Source organism: Narcine bancroftii, chromosome 1, assembly GCF_036971445.1.
Source record: "Narcine bancroftii isolate sNarBan1 chromosome 1, sNarBan1.hap1, whole genome shotgun sequence".
Classification (NCBI taxonomy): Eukaryota; Metazoa; Chordata; class Chondrichthyes; order Torpediniformes; family Narcinidae; genus Narcine; species Narcine bancroftii.
Genome location: NC_091469.1, coordinates 402570905 through 402596467, shown reverse-complemented (window position 1 = coordinate 402596467; position 25563 = coordinate 402570905). Strand labels below are relative to the sequence as shown.

Here is a 25563-nt window from a genome sequence, read left to right as displayed (position 1 = left end):
AGATGGGAAGTAGATTTGAATAAGCAAATAAACAAGCGCAACTGGATTGAGTTGTGTAGAGAATGTATGAAAAACACAATAATTTTATTCATTAGTTAGATTTGACATCACAAAAGCTAAATAAATTGAACCAGACTTTCTCGGATTAGTGCTTCAGATATGGAGAGGAAGTTGGTACATTTTTGCATTCTGCTGGGCAGTGTCCTAAGGTTAAACCTTTTTGGTTGGAAATAGGTTATTTATTAGAATGAATAATGGGGGTTAAATTCCCACTGGATCCAATGTTATTTTTATTGGGTGAAATTAGAGGGATTAAATGTAAATTAAAATTTAATATGTATCAAGTGAAGTTTGTTCAAATTGCTTTAGCAATAGCTAGAAAATCTATTGCTATAATTTGGAAGTCTGATATAGATTTGGGAATGGAGAGATGGCATGTGTAAATTTGGAGTTGTATACCACTTGAGAAAATTAATTATAATTTAAGAGATAAATATCATATATTTTGGAAAATATGGTGCTCATATTTACAAAGTGTGGGTATGAATATTTATATAAATCTCAGACATTCCTTTTCTCCTAAAGATCTCTGTATATTAGGAGAAGCCTTATAGTAAGGAGCATTCCTGTTGAAGATCTCTTATCCCATTCTTTTTTGCTTTGTAGAGGGTTAGAGGAGGGAGGGTTGGAGGTTTATAGGGAAGGTCTTTCTCTCTCATTCTTTTTTTTTCTTATCACATGTATTTGAAATGTACTTACATTATTGTAAGTACATTATTGAAATGTACTTACATTATTGACAATGAGATAGACCACAGACTCGCCAAGGCAAATAGCGCCTTTGGAAGACTACACAAAAGAGTCTGGAAAAACAACCAACTGAAAAACCTCACAAAGATAAGCGTATACAGAGCCGTTGTCATACCCACACTCCTGTTCGGCTCCGAATCATGGGTCCTCTACCGGCACCACCTACGGCTCCTAGAACGCTTCCACCAGCGTTGTCTCCGCTCCATCCTCAACATCCATTGGAGCGCTTACATCCCTAACGTCGAAGTACTCGAGATGGCAGAGGTCGACAGCATCGAGTCCACGCTGCTGAAGATCCAGCTGCGCTGGATGGGTCACGTCTCCAGAATGGAGGACCATCGCCTTCCCAAGATCGTGTTATATGGCGAGCTCTCCACTGGCCACCGTGACAGAGGTGCACCAAAGGAAAGGTACAAGGACTGCCTAAAGAAATCTCTTGGTGCCTGCCACATTGACCACCGCCAGTGGGCTGATAACGCCTCAAACCGTGCATCTTGGCGCCTCACAGTTTGGCGGGCAGCAACCTCCTTTGAAGAAGACCGCAGAGCCCACCTCACTGACAAAAGGCAAAGGAGGAAAAACCCAACACCCAACCCCAACCAACCAATTTTCCCCTGCAACCGCTGCAATCGTGTCTGCCTGTCCCACATCGGACTTGTCAGCCACAAACGAGCCTGCAGCTGACGTGGACTTTTTACCCCCTCCATAAATCTTCGTACGCGAAGCCAAGCCAAAGAAAAAAGAAGACATTATTGTAAAATAAGTAAGTCTTTCATAATTTTAAATTTGTAAATAACATTTTTAAAAAATTCTTGTGGCATGATGCCAAAATAGCCTCTCTCTCAAAGTCAATAAGATGAAGGAGATCATTGACTTTAAGAGAAGAGGCAGAATCCACAGCTCTGTGCATATTAATAATGCTAAAGTCGTAAAGGGTAGATAGCTTCAGATTCTTAGGAATAAATATATTCAATGATCCAACCTACAGCAAAGACATTGGCGAGACATCCAAGAAAGCAAACCAATGTTTCTACTTTCATAGAAGACTATGGACATTTAGTCTGTCCCCATCTTGTCCCTTAACAGCTTCTACAGAAGCAATATTGAAAGCATACTTGCTGGATACATCATCGTGTAGTATGGGAGCTGCTCTGCTCAAGATTAGAAGAATTCTCAGAGGATAATGAATGCAACTCAGAACATAACGCATATTTCCCTTTCACTTTTGTTCCTTCCAAGGACTTCACCTACATCGTCTGCTGCCTTCTGCTGCCAAAACAGGCCTTCTTTCCCTTCTCTCTTCCAGATGAAGAAGGGGTCAGGCCAAAAACATCAATGGCTTTTTATTTTCTAAAGATGCTGAGTTTCTTAAACACATTTGTGCATTGCTTTAGGCCCAAATTCTGGTGATTTTCTTGTTTAAAGCCATTTAAAGACAATTTCCTCCTTGCAGCTATCAGGCACCTGAATGAATACAGTGTTCTCATGCTGCCCTTACTTGGTGCTAATTAATCTTCTAAAATTTGTAATTGTGCTGTTTACATGGCTGCATAAATCCTAGGGATAACCTCGCAATCTGCTTGTGATAAATAAACTTTCAACCAAAGTTTTATTCTCCTTTTTTTTTCTGAAAGTGTCATAATTGCTGTTATGCAATAAACATTTTAATAAAGTTTATGTTCATATCAAGCTGGCTTGCTTAATTATAAGAGTCTTCCATCACCCTTTCCACTTCAGTTGATGATTTCTATTGGTATTTTTTCAATTATTTTGGCTTCAGCAATCTGTTTCCAATGTTAACAATTGTGGAAGCACCAGCTGATGTTCACAAAGAATGTGGTGTTAAAATATGGCATATTCCAGGTTATTTCAAAACTCTGAATAGTGTTTACCATCAATGTGTTTCATGTGTTATCTCTGCGACGCCTCATCCTATGACAAGGATCATGAATCTTGGATATTTGCCACTGTGCAAGGATATTTGTTATGGAGTGTGCAAGATGATGCAGCCAGAATGCAATAGAACTAATCTCAATGAAGTGTAATGTCAAACAAGACTGTAACATTACCCCAAAAATGTTCTCAATCTTCCTTTCTGCAAAGCTGCATTTTACCTCCAACAAACTTCCTGCGAAAATGGAGCTGTTCTTCGGAAGTAATGGGAATATGCTAAACCTACAGTGAATAAACTGCAGAACCCAGATTACCCAAACCTCTGTAATTGAGTTACCTTACACAGAAATGTTTGTATACATACATAGTTGGGATCAAACCTCCAAAATATCACCAGTTGAAGCATATAAGAAGATAAGTCTTGCATTTAGTATGTGTAGGATCTAACCTGCCCCTGTTGAACAGATTACCCTTCAACATTCAAAGATCATGACAAAATTATGAGGCAAATTCCATGGAGCCAAAAAAAATTGTATTCCAAGCTCCATCATGGGAGTTTTTGGCCCATAAAGTGGAGAAGGAACATTCTGAATGTTATTAAGAATCTTGAGGTTATGCATTGGGAACATAAAGAGGACCGATCTAAACAATGAAACCAGGTCACCATCTCATAAGCCATCTCCTGTCCATCTGCTGAAGAGCCAGTGGATCCCACATTAGCCTCATCAGTAAGCTCAGAACCCACAAAGTAAGGCATGCTCGATCCCAAAGGACTGCCTAAGAAGAGGTAGCAACATCCTTCACTGAAGTTTTATTTTATATCCTGTTTGTAGAAATATGACCAATGATAAAGATTCCCGCTTAAAAAATACTTGGACATGATAATAGCACAGTGATCTGGGAGCATAATACCTGCTAATTATTACCTTTGGAGAATCCTTCATTTAAAGCAGAAGACATCAGGTAATAAATATTAAGAATATAAAGAGTGAAAATCTTTCAGACAACAGAATATATTCTGAACGTGGTTCAGCAGATACAATAGCTCTATTACGATTGACCTTATAATCAGTGATCTCAAAAAAAGGTTAACTTTCAAAGGTGCCAGATAGCAATGTGGATACAAATATAGAACAAGCCAATGTTGGAATCAGCAGTGGTCTGCTGTTTTTAGATAATACAGTTTTGATGTAAAAAATAGCAGTGAAATTGGAATTTCCTGTGATAGCTCCAGCTAGATGCTCACCAGCACCTGTCTACATATATTGCTTTCGAAAGGTGTAAAATTGTTTGGATTCTTTTGCAAGCCAGCTGGTAAAAGGGTGTTTGCTGGGGATAGTGGGAGGCATGTGGAGGAAAGGAGTGGATGATTGTCAAATGAGGAGAAGTACAAAGGTGAGAGACAAGGGTCCATTCTAAGATATGGAAGTGGATAAGACGGACAAACTAAACTGAAAACTTTTTTTCAACACCTTTCAGTGGTCCTGTAAAAAACTTTAAGGTACAATCAGTGTACTGCTGAAGGACTTTTATGTGTGCAAACTGTTTGTTCCACTTAGTTCCAATGTAGTTATTGGTGATCTGATAGATCAGTCTTTGATGCTGGAGAATGATGAGGACCAGCTAAGAAGATAGGCAAGACAGGAACTGAGAGAAGAGAAAAAAAGATCATTTTGAAGGAGGCCATACTACAGCAGATTTTCTAGAATTTCATACCTTACATTCACTGAAGTCTATTTTCTAGAATTTCATACCTTACATTCACTGAAGTCTATTCTACTAAATAGAATAATACTTAGTGTCGCCGAGAATATTCTCCCAGAATCACAGTGCGGCTTTCGCGCCAACAGGGGAACTACTGACATGGTCTTTGCCCTCAGACAGCTCCAAGAAAAGTGCAGAGAACAAAACAAAGGACTCTACATCACCTTTGTTGACCTCACCAAAGCCTTCAACACCGTGAGCAGGAAAGGGCTTTGGCAAATACTAGAGCGCATCGGATGTCCCCCAAAGTTCCTCAACATGATTATCCAACTGCACGAAAACCAACAAGGTCGGGTCAGATACAGCAATGAGCTCTCTGAACCCTTCTCCATTAACAATGGCGTGAAGCAAGGCTGTGTTCTCGCACCAACCCTCTTTTCAATCTTCTTCAGCATGATGCTGAACCAAGCCATGAAAGACCCCAACAATGAAGACGCTGTTTACATCCGGTACCGCACGGATGGCAGTCTCTTCAATCTGAGGCGCCTGCAAGCTCACACCAAGACACAAGAGAAACTTGTCCGTGAACTACTCTTTGCAGACGATGCCGCTTTAGTTGCCCATTCAGAGCCAGCTCTTCAGCGCTTGACATCCTGCTTTGCGGAAACTGCCAAAATGTTTGGCCTGGAAGTCAGCCTGAAGAAAACTGAGGTCCTCCATCAGCCAGCTCCCCACCATGACTACCAGCCCCCCCACATCTCCATCGGGCACACAAAACTCAAAACGGTCAACCAGTTTACCTATCTCGGCTGCACCATTTCATCAGATGCAAGGATCGACAACGAGATAGACAACAGACTCGCCAAGGCAAATAGCGCCTTTGGAAGACTACACAAAAGAGTCTGGAAAAACAACCAACTGAAAAACCTCACAAAGATAAGCGTATACAGAGCCGTTGTCATACCCACACTCCTGTTCGGCTCCGAATCATGGGTCCTCTACCGGCATCACCTACGGCTCCTAGAACGCTTCCACCAGCGTTGTCTCCGCTCCATCCTCAACATCCATTGGAGCGCTTACATCCCTAACGTCGAAGTACTCGAGATGGCAGAGGTCGACAGCATCGAGTCCACGCTGCTGAAGATCCAGCTGCGCTGGATGGGTCACGTCTCCAGAATGGAGGTCCATCGCCTTCCCAAGATCGTGTTATATGGCGAGCTCTCCACTGGCCACCGTGACAGAGGTGCACCAAAGAAAAGGTACAAGGACTGCCTAAAGAAATCTCTTGGTGCCTGCCACATTGACCACCGCCAGTGGGCTGATTACGCCTCAAACCGTGCATCTTGGCACCTCACAGTTTGGCGGGCAGCAACCTCCTTTGAAGAAGACCGCAGAGCCCACCTCACTGACAAAAGGCAAAGGAGGAAAAACCCAACACCCAACCCCAACCAACCAATTTTCCCCTGCAACCGCTGCAACCGTGTCTGCCTGTCCCGCATCGGACTTGTCAGCCACAAACGAGCCTGCAGCTGACGTGGACTTTCTACCCCCTCCATAAATCTTCGTCCGCGAAGCCAAGCCAAAGAAAGATTCACTGAAGTTAACTGTTTCCTCGATGTCAGCATGTTCTACAAGTAGAGCAACAAACTGGAGCAATGACAGCATTGCTTGTGGGTGCCAAAGTCATCAATAGCCCTCTGGTGGCCTTCTGTTATCACAGGCTGAAACTCATAACAGTGACATTTTGCAGTTTTCTGCAAAGGAAGGCAATTGAGGATATATCTCCAACTAATTAATTGATTTTTTTTTTGTCACATGTACTAAGACACAGTGAAAAGCTTCGTTCTACACACCATCCAGTCAAGTCAACCTCTACATAGTATAGTACATTGTGCAAGAATAAAATCATACTGTTACAAGAAAACAGGAGCAAGCAAATAAGATCACTAAACTACAGGTAGTCCTCAACGTACGACCTCCGTGAGTTACATCCACCTGCATATACGACCGAAATTTTTTAAAAAACTGCACTTATGCTGAGATTCTTCATTAAAGGTTCATTTGTTGAAGTTTTTTTTGAAAAATTACTTTAATACCTCGTTAAGCCATGCAAATCCAACTTATGACCAATCCAAGTTATGCCCAATCCTTTGGTCCCAATTACAGTCGTACGTTGAGGACTACCTGTACTCTACTTTCATCACAGCCTCCTCAAAGGTGCAATATCCTTGTAACAGTGATCATATTAACTTATTTAACATGTATAATGCAGTGAACAAGAATTCACTGACTCTGTGTAGTTCAGATGGCTGGTTTCTCCTTTGGCTCTGCTCCCACCTACCCCATTATAAACCCTGGTTTTCTCGCCTTACCTCAGATTCACCTGAGGATTATTGTATATACCAGTCATTGATTGTAAGCTATTAAAAGCATATTTGTGCTCCTCTTGAGTCTCTGAATGCAATCAGTCATGTTACAATTTTAATAGCTTACTTTTGAAGCAGGTTGGAAGCCCTGCTCCAGGTTGACCCTATGTCTCCAGAAGCCCCAGAGGAATTTGCCAACTGGCTGGAGTGCTTTCAGTCTTACCTGGTGGCCACTTAAAGTTTTCAACTTCAATAGTCTATGGAGATTTTCACTTCTCTCTCTCGAGTCAGCCCCAAGGGGTTCACCATCATCATGAGACTGCCATAGAAGGCTTGAAGGCCCACTATATGAGGCCTCAGAACAATGTGCTGATGAGCCACCGGCTCTCTCAATGTCAGCAAAGCCAAGGTGAGTTGCTAGATGACTATGTCCTTGAACTGTGGGTCTTGACTAAGAAGTGCCACTACGAAGCAGCCATAGCCCAGGCAAGAGAGGAGGAGCAAATCTAGGATAGCCCTTTGGCAGGAGTGAGGTTGAGGTATGTGAGGCAGTGATTGTTGGAGTTGGGGAAGAAGGACTTGGCCAGAGCTGGCGAAAACACTCGAGCAGGCCCAATTAAGATCTGATTACCTCACTAGCGAAATCAACACCTTTTTGGAAGACACGGACTGTGTGGCACCAGCGGCCCCTATAGCCTCAGCACTGACTGCTGCGGCCAGGCGCAACTGGGGATGCTACTTTAAGCACCCCGCACTCAGTGCCCCGCAAAGGATGCCATGTATTTAGGATACAGAAAGAGGGGGTACCTGGTGAAAGTCTGCTTGGCCAAGGGGAACCCAAAGAGGGTGATCACGTGTGTGACCCCCAAATCAACGTATGACATAGCCCAAGTCCTGAAGGGCTGGCCCCGGCCTCTCCATGCTGTTCTCCATTGCCATCTTGTTGTGCCTCGTGGCAAAACCCTCCACCAGAAGTGAAGCATCACAGGAAGCAATGGCAGCCTTCTTGCCGCACCTCATATTTAATGCTGTCTTGTCCACCCTTGGATCAAGATGAAAGGGTCAAGATCAACATGAGGAGCAACATGGTTTCTGGAGCTCTAGCCACGGTTGTTCCTGATCAGACAAGACCTCACCAATTGAACAACTCGACGATGGATGTGAGGGTAAACAGACATTTGATTGATTGCTTGGTAGCTACTGGCTCCACTGAAAACTTTATAAACTCTGCAACTGCTCTGCAGTACAACTTAAAATTGCATCCAACGGACTATCATATTTTCCTAGCATCACATTTGCACTCTGCGACGATCCAGGAGTATTGTATACTACATCTAACTGTGAAAGTGGGGGGGGGGGGGGGGGGGGAAATTTTGTAAGTTCCTATTGTGTGTACTGAAGGATTAGTGTGCTCCTGTGTTGCTGGGCCTGAACTTCCTGTGTCACTTAAAAGCGTGACCATGGAGTACTCTGGCCCACTCCCTCCAATCACTATGAGGAATGGAAGGTCCCAAAAGCCGGACACCAAATGCAGTCTCTCCACCCTAAATATTGATCCCCCCCAACTGTTTCCGAACCTGACTCTCGATTGCAAGCCAATAGCCACAAACAGCAGGTGATACAGTGTAGTAGACCAGGAATTTATTAGAGCTGAGATGCAGCAGCTGCTTAAAGAAAATATAATTGAGCCCAGCAACAGCCCATGGAGAGCCCAGGTGGTAGTCAAGAAAGGGGGAGAAAAGTCCAGGCTAGTAATTGACTATAGCTAAACAATTAATCATTTCACACTCCTAGACGTGTACCCCCTTCCTCGAATTTCGGACATGGTAAATGAAATTGGACAGTATCAGATCTATTCAACCATTGACCTGAAAGCTGCATACCATCAGTTACTGATTCATTCTGAGGACCATCCCTATACAGCATATAAGGCAGATGGATGGCTTTATCAGTTTCAGAGAGTCCCTTTTGGTATCACAAATGGAGTCTCAGTCTTCCAGAGACAGATAGACTAAATGGTTGACAAATATGGATTAAGCCCCACCTTCCCATATCTCAACAACATCACCATTTGTGGACACTCTCTGGAAGACCACGGCACCAACCTTCAGAAGTTTCTCCACATGGCTAAGGCCCTGAACTTCACATACAACTACAGTAAGTGCATGTTCCAGACTAAACATCTGGCTATTCTGGGCTATGTGGAGGAGGATGGTGTCATTGGTCCTGACCCTCATTGCAGCGACCCTGTTAGATCTCCCAAACCCGAAGACCATGAAGGCTTTAAGGAAGTGCCTGGGCTTCTTTTCTCACTATGCCCAATGGGTCCCTCACAACGTGGATAAAGTCTTCCCCCTCAAAGTCCACTTTTTTCCCATTATTGGCTGAAGCCCATGCAGCTTTCATTTACATCAGGAGCTGTATCGCAAAGGCCACCATGCACCCGGTGGATGAGAATGCACTGTTCCAGATGGAGAGCGATGCCTCAGACTTAGCTCTGGCCATGACCTTTAACCAGGCAGGCAGGCCGGTAGCCTTCATTTCCCATACCCTACAAGGCCATGAGATTTGGAACCAATCAATAGAGAAAGAGGCCGAAGACATTGTAGAGGCCATTAGGCACTGGAGGCATTACCAGTCTGGCAGAAAATTTACACTACATACTGACCAGCGATCGGTGGCATTTATGTTTAATAACACAAAAAGGGGTAAAATAAAGAAGAATGTGAGGTGGAGGATTGAACTCTCTACCTATAATTATGACAAAGCATACAGGCCAGGTACTCTCAATGAACCTCCAGATGCCTTGTCAAGAGGAAGCTATGCCTCTGCACACACCAGCCAGTTGTGGTCACTGCACAATGAACTTTGCCACCCAGGCATCACCCACATGGCTCATTTCGACAAGACACGCAACCGGCCCTACTCCATTGATGATATCATGGAAATGACCATGTCTGGCCAGGTTTGCATTGAGTGCAAGCCGTACCACTACCCCCCCGATAAAGTGCATCTGATAAAGGCATCCCACCCTTTCAAACGACTCAGTGTCAATTTCACAGGTCCTCTCCCTTCCCCCAATGGAAACATTCACTTTCTCAATGTTATCGACAAGTATTCACGTTTTCTATTCGCCATCCCCTGCACAGACCACCACAGTCATCAGGCCCTTGCACTCTATTTAACCGTGTTCGGGTATTCCTGCTATATCCATAGCGACCAGGGATCATCATTTATGAGCAAAGAGCTACGCCAGTACATGCTCATAAGAGATATTGCCTCAAGCAGAACGAGTTGCTACAATCCTGGTGAGATAGGACAAGTTGAGAAGGAAACCACAACGGTTTGGAAGGCCGTGAAATTGAGTCTCCGGTGTAAAGGCCTTCCAGACTCCCACTGGCATGAAGTCCTATCCGCTGCGCTGCACTCCATAAGGTTGCTTGTCTGCGCTGTGACCAACGCAACTCCACACAAGCTAATGTTCACTTTCTCGAGGAAATTTATGTCCGGGACCACTCTCCTGGCCTGGCTAATTGTACCGGGACCAGCCCTGCTGAGAAAGCACGTGAGGAGGAGTAAGACTGACCTACAGGTTGAGAAGGTGCACCTGCTGCACGCCAACCCAACATTTGTCTACGTGGCATACCCTGATGGCAGAGAAGACACCATCTCAATCAGAGACTTTTCACCTTAAGGAACTGAGGATCCAATGTCTCAAATAGGCCAGAAACCACCAAGTACGCCACCCAGGGTTCCGGACGATGTGGCTCAGGAAGTGGGTCAATGCACTCTGCGACCAGAGCCGGAGCCCTCAAGACCCAGTAAATCAGCACCTCAGGTGGTCCAGGAAGCTCAAGAAGTCCAAAGTCCTCTAGTACTGAGGTGCTCAACCAGAATAACTAGACCTCCTGATAGTTTCAACTTGTAAACATTTGCAAATTATTATTGTTTTGAATGTATGATCAACAATGAAAAATTTAGTTAATAGAATTGATGTACCATCAATAATCACAAAAGGCTGAAACTATCAGGCTTTTATTAACTAAAGAAACTACCATCAACCTCATTGATTGATTGAAGCAAAGAGAAAGTGGAAACCTGCAAGAGGCTATGGATAGGATCACCTTGGGAGATGTGTCCAGCTGGCAACAGTCAATCATGGCACAACAGTGGTTTACCACACCCTATACACCTCCATTTCCCCATACTGAAGGCCTCAAAGCCCTTTGTTTCTTTCTGGTCAATAGAACCAGCCAGTTCCCCTCTACCACCACCCTCCTCCGGCTGGCAGAACTTGTTCTTACCCTCAATAATTTCTCCTTTGATTCATCCCACTTTCTCCAGTACAAAGGAGAAGTCATGGGTGCCTGCATGGGTCCCAGCTATGCCTGCCTTTTTGTTAACCTCGTGGAGCAATCCATGCTACAAGCCTAAACAGGCAAGGTCCCTCTGCCATTTCCATCACTTATTTCATGATCCCACCACTAGACACATATTCCCCTCTCCTCCCCTCTTTGCCTTCCGCAGGGACTGCTCCATCCATGATTCCCTTGTCTACTCCTCCTTCCCCACAATTGTCCCCTTGAAACCTTCCTCTGTGACCATAGGAGATCCTCCACTTGCACCCACACCTCCTCCATCACCACCATTAGTGGACCAAAAACAGTCCTTGCAAGTGAAGCAACATTTCACTTGCGAATCTACAGGGATCATCTACTGCATCCACTGCTCCCATTGTGGCTACATTGGAGAGACTGAATGCAGACTGGGAGATTGCTATTTTGAGGCTCTTTTTGCCTCAATAGCATGGATTTCCCAGTGGCCACCAATTTCAATTCCCCAACACATATCATTGCTGACATTTCTGTCAATGGTCACATGCATTGCCAGACTGAGTCCTCACGTAAATTAGAGGAAAAGCACCTTATCTTCCATGTGGGCAAGCTCCAACCAGAAGGCATTAATATTGACTCCCTTGGCTTTCATTAACCTCCACCAACCCCCCACCCAAACTTTCCTGCTGCCTTCCTCAGCTTGGTCTCTCCCTTCCCTGTCTCCTTTCACACAAACATGATAATTTTTTACTTTGTCCCTTATCATATCCAATTAACACCTTTTGTTGGTCTGGGTTCCTCCCCCAGCCAGCAGTGTCTGAATACTGAGACTTTCTGAGATTTCCTGTTTCTGGGTGGTTCTGCTTATTCCTTGATGTAAGGCTCATGTCTGAAACGTCGGCAATATATCTGTGCTTTTTACGGACACTGAAAATACTGGCTAAGTTCCTCCAGCATTTCGGTGTGTTTTTACTAAAATCACAGCTTCTGTAGACTTTTGTGTTCCACTGAGGGAGTTATTGTTGAGAAAGAGAATTAAAAGAAAGGATAATCAGCTTGAATGCAGGGATTTTTAATATTCTCCACAACCTCTATTGGTTCCATTCACCTGGAATGACATGAGCAGTTTGTTCAAAAGTTATCAAAGATCCCACCCAATCATTAACTTCCACTCTTCAGCTCCTTGTTATCTACTCTGCCTGGGCACACTGGAATGCCATTGACATGAGGAAAATCAGAAGTGCAGAAGGTAAGGATTACAAATCCATTTGAACAGGAAATGAGTTACTTCCAGGCTAAAGTTCCATTCCTCCAATTTGCTTCCCTTTGCTGTACTCTAGTGACTCGTGGATCCATAAATGGAATAATTAATGCCCTATGTGAATCTCTTTAATGCACAGAGAAAAGCTATTTGTGTGTGTCAATGTGCAACATTCAGGTTTCCTACTCTTAAGTAATCCTATGCATGCCAAACTTATCTCCCGCAGGATCAACACATTGCAAATGCCTTGAAATATCTTGAGTATGACTATGTGTTTGGAAACTGTTTGGTAAGAGAAGTGCACGTGGTAAAATACAGTGCATACTTTCACTCTGAAGGTAGTTCCAGGGAGAGGACAGATGAATTGAAAGGCAATGTAAAATAAAGTAAAATGGAACAGTCTTCTTTGGCTTGGCTTCGCGGACGAAGATTTATGGAGGGGGTAAAAAGTCCACGTCAGCTGCAGGCTCGTTTGTGGCTGACAAGTCCGATGCGGGACAGGCAGACACGATTGCAGCGGTTGCAGGGGAAAATTGGTTGGTTGGGGTTGGGTGTTGGGTTTTTCCTCCTTTGCCTTTTGTCAGTGAGGTGGGCTCTGCGGTCTTCTTCAAAGGAGGTTGCTGAGATGCAAAATTAAATGAATCCCATCTGCTTGCAAATGATCCATAACCCTCCATTTCCTGTCTTGTTCATATGTCTATCTAAATGCCCTTTAAACATTACTATTCAATCTGCTTCCATGATCTCACTCGCAGTGTGTTCCAGACATTTATCACTGTGTAAATAAAAATTTCCTCACACATCTTATTTAAACTTTTCCCAACTCACCTTAAATCTACACCTTTTCCATCTAGTATTTGACATTTCCACCTTGGGGGTAAAAGACTATCTATCCTATCAGCGCATCTCACAATTCTATAAACTTCTATCGGGTCTCCCCTTTATCTCCTATGCTCCAGAGAACATAATCTAAATTTGCCCAACTCCTCCATGAATCTTATACTCTCTAATCCAGAAAACATCCTGTTGAAACTCTTCTGCACCCTCTCCAAAGCTTCACATCCTCGCTGTAATGTTGTGACTAGAATGGCACAAAATATGATCTAACCAAGGGTAAACGGCTGCAATCTTATTTCCTGACTTTTATACTCAGTATGCCAACTGATGAACTCAAGCATCTGAATGCCGCCATTCTCAAAGAGGCCCCCTGGGAGCTGCCAGTGACTGGGGCTGGAATCCAGTGCTATCTGTAAGGAGTTTGTATGTTCTCCCCATATCTGCATGGGTTTCCTCTGGGTGCTCTGGTTTCCTCACACTGTATCAAAATATATCGGGGATGTAGGCCATTTGAGTGTAATTAGCTGGCATGGGCAGGAGGGTCAAAAGAGCCTGTTACTGTGCTTCATGTCTACTTTTAAATGCTATTCGGGGAAGGGGGACACATAAATTTTGTGTGGAGTCCTAAGGGGACCACAGCCAAAAAAAATGCTGAGAAAATTTTATGTATGCCTTTGTCACCACCCTATCATGTACCTAAGCAAAGGCCTGGACCCACTGCAATTTGCCTATCGTCGCAACCGCTCCACAGCGATGCAATTTCACTGGCTCTCCACTCAGCTCTGGATCACCTCAAAAACAGCAACTCATATATATGGCTGCTCTTCATTGGCTACAGCTCAGCCTTCAACACCATAGTATAAATTTTCTCTGGTAATTATGGTTTGTATGAAGGAATTCTTGGATTTACTGCTCTGATTGCATCTTCAGTGCAGTGAATCATGATTGGATACCTGTGTTAGTAGAGGCATCATCACATCATCCAATATTGTTAATAAGCCAGAAGGGTTTCCACTGTGTAATGCCCATCTGGTATGCAAGATACTCATGCAGTGGAGTCAAAGATTACTGAGCAGCTGCTGCAATGTCTTTGTCCAGCAGCTGTCCTCCCTTCCCAATTCATTAGCAAGTCATGAGCCAAGGGGCTGATCAACTAAAATAGTCAGACCACCTGCTGTATCACTGAGCAGGCTGTAGGAATATTTTTCTTGGAACAAATGCATGGAGCAGAAGAGGCAAAGTCTGACTACTCTGGTCTCTATTGAGTAGCTTTGAGTGTGAGATACAGACTTAGAAAGTTCCATCTTCAACTGAGGCACAAAAGCCACCAGATAATGAGACACCATGTGTGGCAATGATGTAGATGGGTGCAGAGCATTATATGTGTCGGAAGTACTTTGATCAGAGCCCATACCCTCCCCTTTACATCATCTCTTTCATGGACTGCCCTAAGAATCCTAGAGGGGTGCTGAATAGGAACAGGTCCATTGGCTCACCATATTTATGCCAATTATCGTGCCTATCTATATTAATTCCACATCCCCATATACCTTACAAGGTAGATGCTATAATTTATACTATATGCTACAAGCTACAATATATGCTATATTCTACAGGCCTACACAAGCAAAGCTCCTCAGTGGCGGCAAGGGAGTATTGTGGTTAGCACAATGCTGTTAAAGCACCAGCAATCAGGACTGAGGTTCAAATCCTATGCTGTCTGTAAGGAGTTTGTATATTCTCCCTGTGTCTGACTGGGTTTTCCTGGGTACAGTGAACAGGAATTCACTGTCTGTGTATCGTTCAGATGGCTGGCTCCTCCCCAACTCCACCTTCACCAACCCCAATATCAACCTTGGTTTTCCTGCCTTACCTCAGATTCACCTGAGGACTATAGTGTCTACCGGCCATTGATTGTAAGCTATTATAAGCATGTTCATACTCATCTCAAGTCTCTGAGTGCAATCAATCGCATTACAATTGTAATATCTTACAATACCTATGGAAACATGTACGTTCTTAATGTCATTGACAAGTACTCACGTTTTCCATTCACCATCCCCTGCCCAGACATGGTCATCAGGGCCTTGCACTCTATTTTTACCTTGTTTGGGTATTCCAGCTATATCCATAGCAACTGGAGCTCATCATTTATGAGTGAAGAGCTATGCCAGTACCTGCTCGTAAGAGGTTTTGCCTCAATCAGGACAACTAGCTACAATTCCCAGGGGAATGGACAAGTTGAAAAGGAAACCACAACAGTATGGAAGTCTGTGAAATTGGTTCTCCGGTCGAAAGGCCTTCCAGACTCATGTTGGCAAGACTTCCTAACCACTGCGCTTCAATCCATAAGGTCGCTCCTCTGCACTATGACCAAGCACCATGCCTCTTGAGCTAATGTTCACTTTCCCGAGGAAATCTACGTATGGGATCACTCTCGCAGCTTGGCTAATGGTACTGGGGTCAGTCCTGATGAGAAAGCATGTGTGAAGGAGAAAGACTGACCCATTAGTCAAGAAGGTGCCCCTGCTGCACGCCAACCTGATGTATGCCTATGTGGCATACCCTGATGGCAGAGAGGATACCGTCTCAATCAAAGACCTAGTACCTTTAGGAACTGAGGATCCAATGTCTCAAACAAGCCAGGAATCTCCAAGTACCCCACCCAGGTTTCCAGATGACACAGCTTGGGAAGTGGGTCTATTCACTCCGTGACCAGAGCCAGAGCCCTCGAGACCCAGTAACTCAGCCCCACAGGGGCTCCAGGAAGCTCAAGAAGTCCAGTCCTCTAGTACTGAGGCGCTCAACCAGAATAACTAAACCCTCTGACAGTCTTAACTTGTAAATATTTGTAAATCATTAGGTTTTTTTTGAATGTATGGTCTCTGTTTTTCACCCGCAGGTTCTCTTCTGAAGGAAGGGGTGAATGCAGTGAACTGGAATTCACTGTCTATGCATTGTTCTGATGGCTGGCTCCTCCCTTGGCTCCACCCTCACCTATAACCATATAACCATATTACCACTTACAGCACAGAACAGGCCAGTTTGGCCCTACTAGTCCATGCCATAACAAATCCCCACCCTCCTAGTCCCACTGACCAGTACCCGGTCCATACCCCTCCAGTCCTCTCCTATCCATGTAACTATCCAGTCTTTCCTTAAATGTAACCAATGATCCCGCCTCGACCACGTCTGTCGGAAGCTCATTCCACATCCCCACCACCCTTTGCGTAAAGAAATTTCCCCTCATGTTCCCCTTATAATTTTCCCCCTTCAATCTTAAACCATGCCCTCTAGTTTGAATCTCCCCCACTCTTAATTGAAAAAACCTATCCACGTTTACTCTGTCTGTCCCTTTTAAAATCTTAAACACCTCTATCAAGTCCCCTCTCAAGCTTCTACGCTCCAGAGAAAAATGCCCCAGTCTTCACAACCTTTCCCTGTAACTCAAACCTTGAAATCCTGTCAACATTCTCGTGAACCTTCTCTGCACTCTCTCTATTTTGTTTATATCTTTCCTATAATTTGGTGACCAAAACTGTACACAGTACTCCAAATTTGGCCTCACCAATGCCTTGTACAATTTTATCATAACCTCCCTACTCTTGAATTCAATACTCTGATTTATGAAGGCTAACATTCCAAATGCCTTCTTCACCACACCATCTACCTGAGTATCAGCCCTAAGGGTACTATTTACCACAACTCCTAAATCCCTTTGTTGCTCTGCACATCTCAATAGCTTACCATTTAATGTGACCTATTTAGATTTGCCTTTCCAAAATGTAACACCTACCCCAATATAAACCCTGGTTTTCCCGCCTTACTTCAGATTCACCTGAGGACTATTGTATATACCAGCCATTGATTGTAAACTATTAAAAGCATGTTTGTTCTCCTCTCATGTTTTTGAATATTATCAGTTGCATTACACTGGGGACTCCAGTTTCCTCCCACCCTTCAAAACCTACTGGGGTTGTAGGTTAATTGGGTGCAATTGGGTGGCATGGGCTTGTGAGTCGAAGTTCTGTATCACCTCTGGGTCCTACTCCAGCTTCATTTCCCCTGTATATATGTATAACTTAGTCTTTATAAAAACTTCAGGCCCAAAACATTGACTGACCATTTCTACCCATGATGACGTCTGACTTGCTGAGTTCCTCCAGCAATTCCTGTCTGCTCAGGAAACATAAATAAACTTAGGGTCTCTTAATTCAAAAGGAGAATGTTAAGACATAACAGAACAGATTTCTTCAACCAAATTGAACATCTGGGAGTGGCTTAGATAACATATTTTCAGTTTGAAATGTTTCAAAATTAGAGATTACACTTAACTCAATAGCCTCTAATAAATCAGATAGGGTATTCAGGAGAGATCACATTACTTAAGGATGTGGAATGTGGAATGTAAGAAGTGGAAGAATGTGGTCATAGGCTTGAATGTAGAGAAGTGGAAGCCCATAGATGGAAAATAAAAACCTGCACAGGATAGTTGATCCAAATTCCAATCAATCTCCATTTTTGGAGTTTTAAGGTAGCAGCTGGAAGAACCAATTTATTTTCCAGAAACTCCAGTCATTATATTAACATATTATTCTTCACTATCTTGACCAATTAGAATGAATGGGCATGGTATTATTGTGTACCCCACAATTTTTTTTCCACTATGTGGAAGCATGAATTGCGATAGTTCTAGAATTGTGTGCACAGTAGAATATTGACTGCAAGCTCTCTGTGATGCATTGTTTGATGTCATGCTGGGAGGTAAAAAAAGGCTTGAATGAAAGTTGGGTCTCCTGCTAAGGCAAAAAAAAAGTTTGTGAGTGAGAACAAGGCAGAATAGTTGGAAACAGCCAAAGAATTGATGCAACAAAGCCCAGCCCCACTGCTTATGGAATTATTGTTGCATAGATTTGATCAGAAAGCAATTTGCATTTATAACAACACCTTTAATAATCTTTTCTCAATGCTCAAAGTGCTTTAATGTAGTTAAATACTTCTTATGTGTAGTAGTCATTGTAATATAAGAAATATAATAATAAGATGATTAATACAATGGCAGTAATGCAATTATTACTCTAAAAACTATTTCTGACCTCATGAATTTATTTCAAAGCACCACTCCTCACACCAACTCACCCTGTAAGTACAGACAATATTTTCTACCTATAAATTTCCTGACATACACATCTGTCCAACCACCACTGAGAGTCAACCTTACTCCAATATCATTGAATATGACTGTGAGCTTCCTCACTCATCTTCAACTAATGCTCTTTTCCATCCTTTGAACACATACCATGATTCTCAAGCTTCTCCTCTCTTCCTTTTTAGTGCAGACTCCAAACATGTAACTTTATGTTACATTCCTGCAGACAAACAGCATGATAAAGGCTATTGACATCAGTGACAGGAAGATGGAAGGCTCACAGCCGCCTGGTGAAGGGATTCACCTCCTCACTTTTATGGAGGGTTAACCTAGAGCACACATGTCAAACTCTGGCCCGCAAGATCATTTCAAAAATGTATTAGAGGTGGCCCGCCCTGCAGCGAGAGCCGATGCTGTTTTTTGGTAATGTCACCCCCACCATCCTCCCCCTTCATTGCACATCCTTCCCCATTGTAACACGAGAAATTGTAACGTGAGAAGTCTGTCGATGTCATGAGCCAGCAAGCCAGTTGGAAGGCTCCCCGCACAACCAGTCACTTCTCCCACCTGTCGAGCGGTGTGGCGGATTGGCGAACGCCTGTGATTTCCTGTCGGCGCGACGGGCATGGCAGGCTGCGCACTGCCCCTGGGCAGCGCGAGCCCCGCGTGACTGGCACCGGATGGCCCTTCCACAGCGCGAGTGCACTTCTCCCGGTCGCCACGGCCTTCAGCGCTTGCACCCGCGCGGACCCCAGGGATGGCTGGTTCGGCCCTGCACATGAAGAGAGAGATGGTGGCTGTCTGCAAAGGCTGATCGGCAGCGCGCTGGGCCTGAGTGGGTGGGTAAGCAGGGGTGGGCAGAGGGTGTAGGTGAGGAGTAATGGGCAGGGGAAGTTATGGTGGTGCGAGGGGCAGTTAGAGGGAGGGATGAGTAGAAGGAGGGGTGGATAGGGAAGAGGTAAAAGGGGAGGGGCATGGCGAGTAGGGGAGGGGTGATTAGAGGGTGAGAGACGGGTAGAGGGAGGAACAGGTTGAGGGGAGAGGCAGTAGAGGGGCGTGTATAGGATGGGGTGGGTAGAGGCAGAGCGAGTGGAGTGAGGGGTGAGTAAAGGTTGGGTAAAGGACTGGTCAGGTAGAGGGATGGTGGGTCGAGGGTGAATAGAGGCCTAGAGCCTGAGGAGTGAGCAGGAAATGCTGAGTCCTGATGCAGGCCAAAATGGACACAGCCTGTGAATGCTGACTACATCTCCACAGGGACCAAATATGTTTCCCTCAGGTCAAGCAAAGGGTGAACTTGAGCTACCTACTCCTGACCTGTAACATTATCCTCCTAAAGTTATATCCTAAAGTTTAACATTACATATGTTGAAAGAAGAGAAAACATGCAGATGTTGTTGAAAATTTTCAATAAATATTTAGTTCGGCCCTCGACTTAGTCCAAGTTTTTAATTTTGGCCCTCCGTGAATTTGAGTTTGACACCCCTGCTCTAGGCTTTTGAGTTATTCACCTAGCACATCACCTAGCCACACAGTCATGAGTGTAGAGAGGGTAGAACATCCTTGAGGTAGCCCTATGTTGATTGTCTGAGGAGGAGATGTTGTTTCTAATCTGCACTGACTGTGGTTTTCTGACAATGAAGGATCCAGCTGCAGAGGCCCAGGTTTTGAAGCTTGCTGACCTGTACTGAGGGGATGATATTGTTGAAAGCTGAGCTGTAATCGATGAAAAGCAGCCTGATGTATGTGTTACTATTTTCTTGGTGATCCAGGGTTGAGTGGAGAGCCAGTGAGATTGCATCTGCTGTGGAACCATTGTGGCAATAGGCGAATTGTAGTGGGTTCATGTCTTTAATTAGGTACAAGTTAATTTTGGCCAAGACCAGCCTCTCAAAGCATTTCAAAACAGTAGATGTGAGAGCAACTAGGTGATAGTCATTGAGGCAGCCCTCTCTGCTCTTCATGGGCACCGGGATGACTTATGCCCTTCTGAAGCTGGTGGGAACCTCCGACTGCAGCAATGTGAGATTGTAAATGTCTATGAATACTCCAGCTAGTTGGATTACATCGATTTTCAGTACCCTGCCAGGTACACCATCAAAGCCTGATGCCTTGCAAGGATTTATCAAATATAACCATACAACAATTTACAGTATGGAAACAGGCCATATCGGCCCTTCTAGTCCACACTGATTTACGTGAAACTCCACTAGTTCCACCTACCCACTCCATTGCCCATAATCCTCCAACCCCCTCACATCCATGTACTCATCTAACCTCCTCTTAAATGACAGAATTGACCCTGCCGCAACTACTTCTTCCAGTAGATCATTCCACTCAGCCACCACTGTCTGAGTGAAGAAGCATCCTCTTATATTAATCCTAAAGTTTGGCCCCCTAACCCTTAACTTATGACCCCTTGTTCCAATCTCCCCTACCCTCAGGGGAAAGAGCCTATTCACATCTACTTTATCTATTCACTTCATAATTTTAAATAACTCTATCCAATCCCCTCTCAACCTTCTACGCTCCAATGAATAAAGTCCCAGTCTACTTTTATTCACGCTACAATTTTATTAGCTTATTCCCTAAACGATGGAAGTGCTACTCAAGCCAGATATGCTACTGATATGCTCAAGGTATGCTCTGTCCCCCGACGCAACTGAAGAGTTCAAATACTGGCTAGAGTGCTTCCAGGCCTACATGAATGGGACCAGAGATGTCTTCCACACTGATGAACTCAGGAGATCCGCACTCGTTTTGAGAGTTGTTAGGTCTGCTTTGTTCATGAATGAGTGAGACAAACACCAGACTGAGTCGAAATCAGGGTTCTTTGTTCTTTATTACCGGATTGTAACACTTGCAACTAACCATGTTAGTCGGAGAATGCATTCTGCCGTTATCAGCAAAATGGTGATTTTTTATACCCTTGGATACATGCTTAGAACATCATCATATCATTACTTGTCCAATGACTAAAACTGTTGCTATCCTTTCCCTGCTAGCTTCCTGCCTCTCAATCCATCAATGTCTCTCTTATCTTGTAAGTACAAGGATGCATTCACATCTTGTTACAGCCCTGTACAGGGTAACTCCTTACACATTCCCATCTCATGATGTTTTACCTTACAGAGTCGGAATGAAAGGGTATGCAATCATCAGGGACAGCACTACATATGATGCTGCCATCAAGGCGTTGAAGGCTTGGTACCTGAAGTCGCAAAACAAGATCCTAGCAAGGCACCGACTCGCTCTACGTTGCCAATGGCTAATTAAATATGAAACCAGAGTTAGATATGAGCAGATGGGGGTGGAGCTGGGAGGTGAGGCCAGCCATCAGCACAACACCCTACCAGTGAATCCCAGTTCACTGCACACTGATGTGATGCAAATATTGTAGAAGTGTGTTTTTTAGTAAATAAAATTGATTGAAACATTGAGATGATAACCATAGCAACACATCGCAGAGGTTATTAATACACTTTAAAAAAATAATTGTGACATTTCATCTTCATTTGAAGTGTATGTAACTGTATTGACAATTCACCTGCTGGATCTATGGACACTTGCCAAGAAGTGCAGGTATGAAGCAGCTATGGGCCGTGTTCGTGAGGAAGACAGATCTGGGACACTTGTCGCGGGGGTCTGCTCGAGGTATTTGAGGCAATAACTGCTCGAGTCGGGAAAGAAGGACTTGACTAGCCACGTTGAACTGGCTATTGAAAATTTTCAATAAATATTTAGTTCGGCCCTCGACTTAGTCCACGTTTTTAATTTTGGCCCTCCGTGAATTTGAATTTGACACCCCTGACCTAGAGTATGTGGACCAAAAGAAAGAAGTAAGTGGAAATGATCCAATCCACAATGAAGGGCTCAAGCCTGAAATGTTGGTCATGTATCTTTACCTTTGCTACTTAAAGGCTCTGTTTGACCTGCTGAGCTTCTCCAGCGTTTGTGTTTTTCCTCAGATCCACAATGAAGATTTAAAATATTGATATTTCAACTCAAACTTTTAATTTCCTGCAATTGCTTCACCCATTAACCAGGGTCCAATGTGACCTCTGAACAAATATATGAAAGTCATCACTGGGCTCTTGCATCGTATGAATGTTGCATTGATACAGGACAGCCAAGATCCATGCATTAGCAGAGAATATTCAGGAAGGGGCCTGAGGGATTGAGGACAAGGTTTGAGATGTCATGTTACAGCTATACAAAACATTTGTTATGATGAACTGTCAGTACTATGTATGGGTTTTGGTAGCCACACAATAAGAAGTGTGTCATTATGCTGGAGAAGGTGCAGAAAAGAATATCAAGGAATATGCCTGGAAGGAAGGCATGAGTTACAATGAGTTATTTAATAGGTTACATCTGCTTTTCCTTGAAATAAGAGCTGAGAGGTGACATGGCTGAGGTATATAAAGTAATAAGAGGCATTACTATCCAGTGTTTATTTTCTGTGGTAAGTGTATTTAAGGGGTGTAGTGCGCGTCGAAAGAACCAAAGACTTGATCCAAACCAAGACTTTTATTAACTAAAAGACTGGAGCATATCACAAGTAGGTCGACCAATCCAGAATGACCTGATCTGGCTAGGAGCAATCCTTTAAGACCTGCCAGTAGGTGTGGCTACACTCTCGGCCAATCACAGTCATCCTACACTACCATCTGTACATATGTACATATACACATTGGTGATAGAATCTGTACTATGACATTCACCCATTCTTTGAGAAGGGAGGATGGAGGTTAGGGGCTGTGTTAGTCAGGAGGCCTGACCATCCAGCGTGATTGCTGTGGCGCTGGGATTGGGGACGCAGGAGTTGTGTTGCCGGCAGGCCCATAGGGTGCAGCCATTGCTTTGCTCAATTCCCCAATGGCATTGTCAAAAATCTGGCCTGAGCTGGTGGGGTGGTGCTGGTCCCTCTGTTCAAGCACATGACTTGGGGGAGAAGGAATAGGGGGAGGTTGGGTTAAAGGCACTGCTGCGCCTGATCCGGCTTGGGCTAGGTCCCTTTCCGAGACTGTGTCCTCCCGACCACCTGGGTACTCAATGTAGGCATAATGTAGGTTCACATGGAGCAGAGTCACTCGGTCAACCAAGGGGTCATTCTTAGAGTACCTGATGTGGCGTCGTAAAAGGACTGGGCCAGGAACCGTGAGCCATGCCGGTATGGTCGTACCCAACTCAGATTTCCTTGGGAAAGAGAACATCCTTTCATGGGGGGTGGCATTGGTCGCGGTGCATAGGAGGGAGCGGATGGAATGTAGGGCACTAGTGAGCACATCCTGCCAGTGAGAGGTGAGAAGACCTTTGGACCGGAGGGCAAGCATAACCGCTTTCCAGACAGTGGCATTCTCTCTTTCGACTTGCCCATTACCACATGGGTTATAGCTGGTGGTCCTGCTTGAAGCAATACCACACTCATAAATGAGGACCCCCCTGTCACTGTGGGTAACTGGGGTACCCAAAGATGGCGAAGATGCTATGCAGGGCCTCTATAACTGAGGAGGCAGTCATGTCCGAGCAGGGCACAGCGAACAGGAAGCGGGAATACTCGTCGATGGCCGTAAGGATGTAGGTGTTACAGTTGGTCGACGGTAGGGGTCCCTTGAAGTCTACGCTGAGACGCTCAAAGGGGCGGGTGGCTTTGATGATGTGGGTGTTCTCCGGATGGAAGAAGTGGGGCTTGCACTCAGTGCACTCCGGGCAGGCTCGGGTCATGGAGCGAATCTCCTTGACCGTGTAGGGCATGTTGCGAGTTTTGACAAAGTGCGCAAACCTAATGACCCCTGGATGACAGAGCTCCTCGTGGAGTTTCTGCAGCCTGTCCAGTTGTATGTTGGCGCAAGTCCCCCTGGAGAGCACGTCTGGCGGGTCGTTGAGTTTACCTGGCCAATACAGTATGTCATATTAAAGGTGGAGAGCTCAATTCTCCACCTGGTGATTTTGTCATTCTTGATCTTACCTCGCTGGATATTGCTAAACATGAAGGAGACTGCACGTTGGTTGATCAGCAGTGTAAAGTGCCTACCAGTGAGGTAATGTCTCCAGCGACATATTGCTTCAACTATGGCCTGGGTGTCCTTCTCGACAGAGGAGTGTCAGCTGAAGAAAAAGGCTACCAGCCGGCCGACCTGGTTCAAAGTGGCTGCCAGTGCAAAGTCAGACACATTGCTTTCGACTTGGAATGGAATGGACTCATCGATGGCGTGCAGCGTTGCAGCAACGATGTCCGATTTGATGCAGTCAAAGGCCACTCTGGTGGATCGGGAGCTGATGATAGCCGAATGTAAGTCAATGGTGCAAAATACACGATATTGGGCAATCTAATTCACCACATCCATAATCTGTGGAAGGGGGTATGCATCCAGGAGCGTGAAGCGGTTGATTGTCTGGCTGTAGTCAACCACCATTGAGTTACATTCAGCCTATCATCAGGTCCCGATCCGCCAAGATGACCGACCTTTCATGGCCTTCGAAGTGAATGGGCGGCTGTATCAATTCCTCAGGGTACCCTTTGGGGTCACTAATGGCGTCGCGGTCTTCCAGCAGGAAATGGACTGGATGGTGGACCAGAACGGGCTGACTGCTACTTTCCCGTATCTGGATAATGTCACCATCTGCAGCCATGACACGGAGGATCATGATGCCAACCTTGAGAATTTTTTTCAGACTGCAACTCGGCTGAATTTGACCTACAATTTCGACAAGTGTGTCTTCCGGACCACTCTGCTTTCAATTCTGGGTTGTGTGGTGGAGAACGGGGTGGTCATGCTGTACCCTGACCGCATGCATCCCTTCATGGACTTGCCCACCGCCACCCCCCCCCCCCCACACCCAGAAGACACTCAGACGCTGCCTGGGTTTTTTCTCTTACTATGCCCAATGGGTTCCACACTATGTCGACTATGTCGACAGATTCTATTGCCAATGTGTATATGTACATGTGTACAGGGGGCTATGGTTTAAGGTGAGACGAAGAAAGTGTAAGGGGGGTCTGAGTGGTACATTTGATTTTTCACACAAAGGTTAGTTGGTAGGTGGAATGAGCTGCCAGAGGAGATCAAGGAGGCAAGAACACGTACAACAATTAAGAGAAAGCTTGATGGGCATTTGAATAATCAAGATACATAACAAGTGGTATAAGGATGGTGGCGCTAGCTGAGTTGCTGTAATGGCTCTGCTGCCACTGGTGCAGACCCGCAG

General features: G+C 44.7%; 1 long non-coding RNA gene across 2 annotated transcripts in view; it reads left to right on the top strand.

Moving 5' to 3' along the window:
• Nucleotides 1–21746, top strand: part of LOC138753188 (uncharacterized) — a 28095-nt gene extending 6349 nt beyond the window's left edge. Inside the window, exons 3-4 of one of the 2 annotated variants that reach the window (XR_011351027.1) lie at nucleotides 13522–13617; nucleotides 16108–16220. This is a non-coding gene — a long non-coding RNA (uncharacterized lncRNA). Of the gene's footprint in view, nucleotides 1–13521; nucleotides 13618–16107; nucleotides 16221–21483 lie in introns of those variants that run through there. The other variant, XR_011351028.1, reaches the window with a different exon arrangement.
• The last annotated feature ends 3817 nt before the right edge of the window (nucleotides 21747–25563 follow it).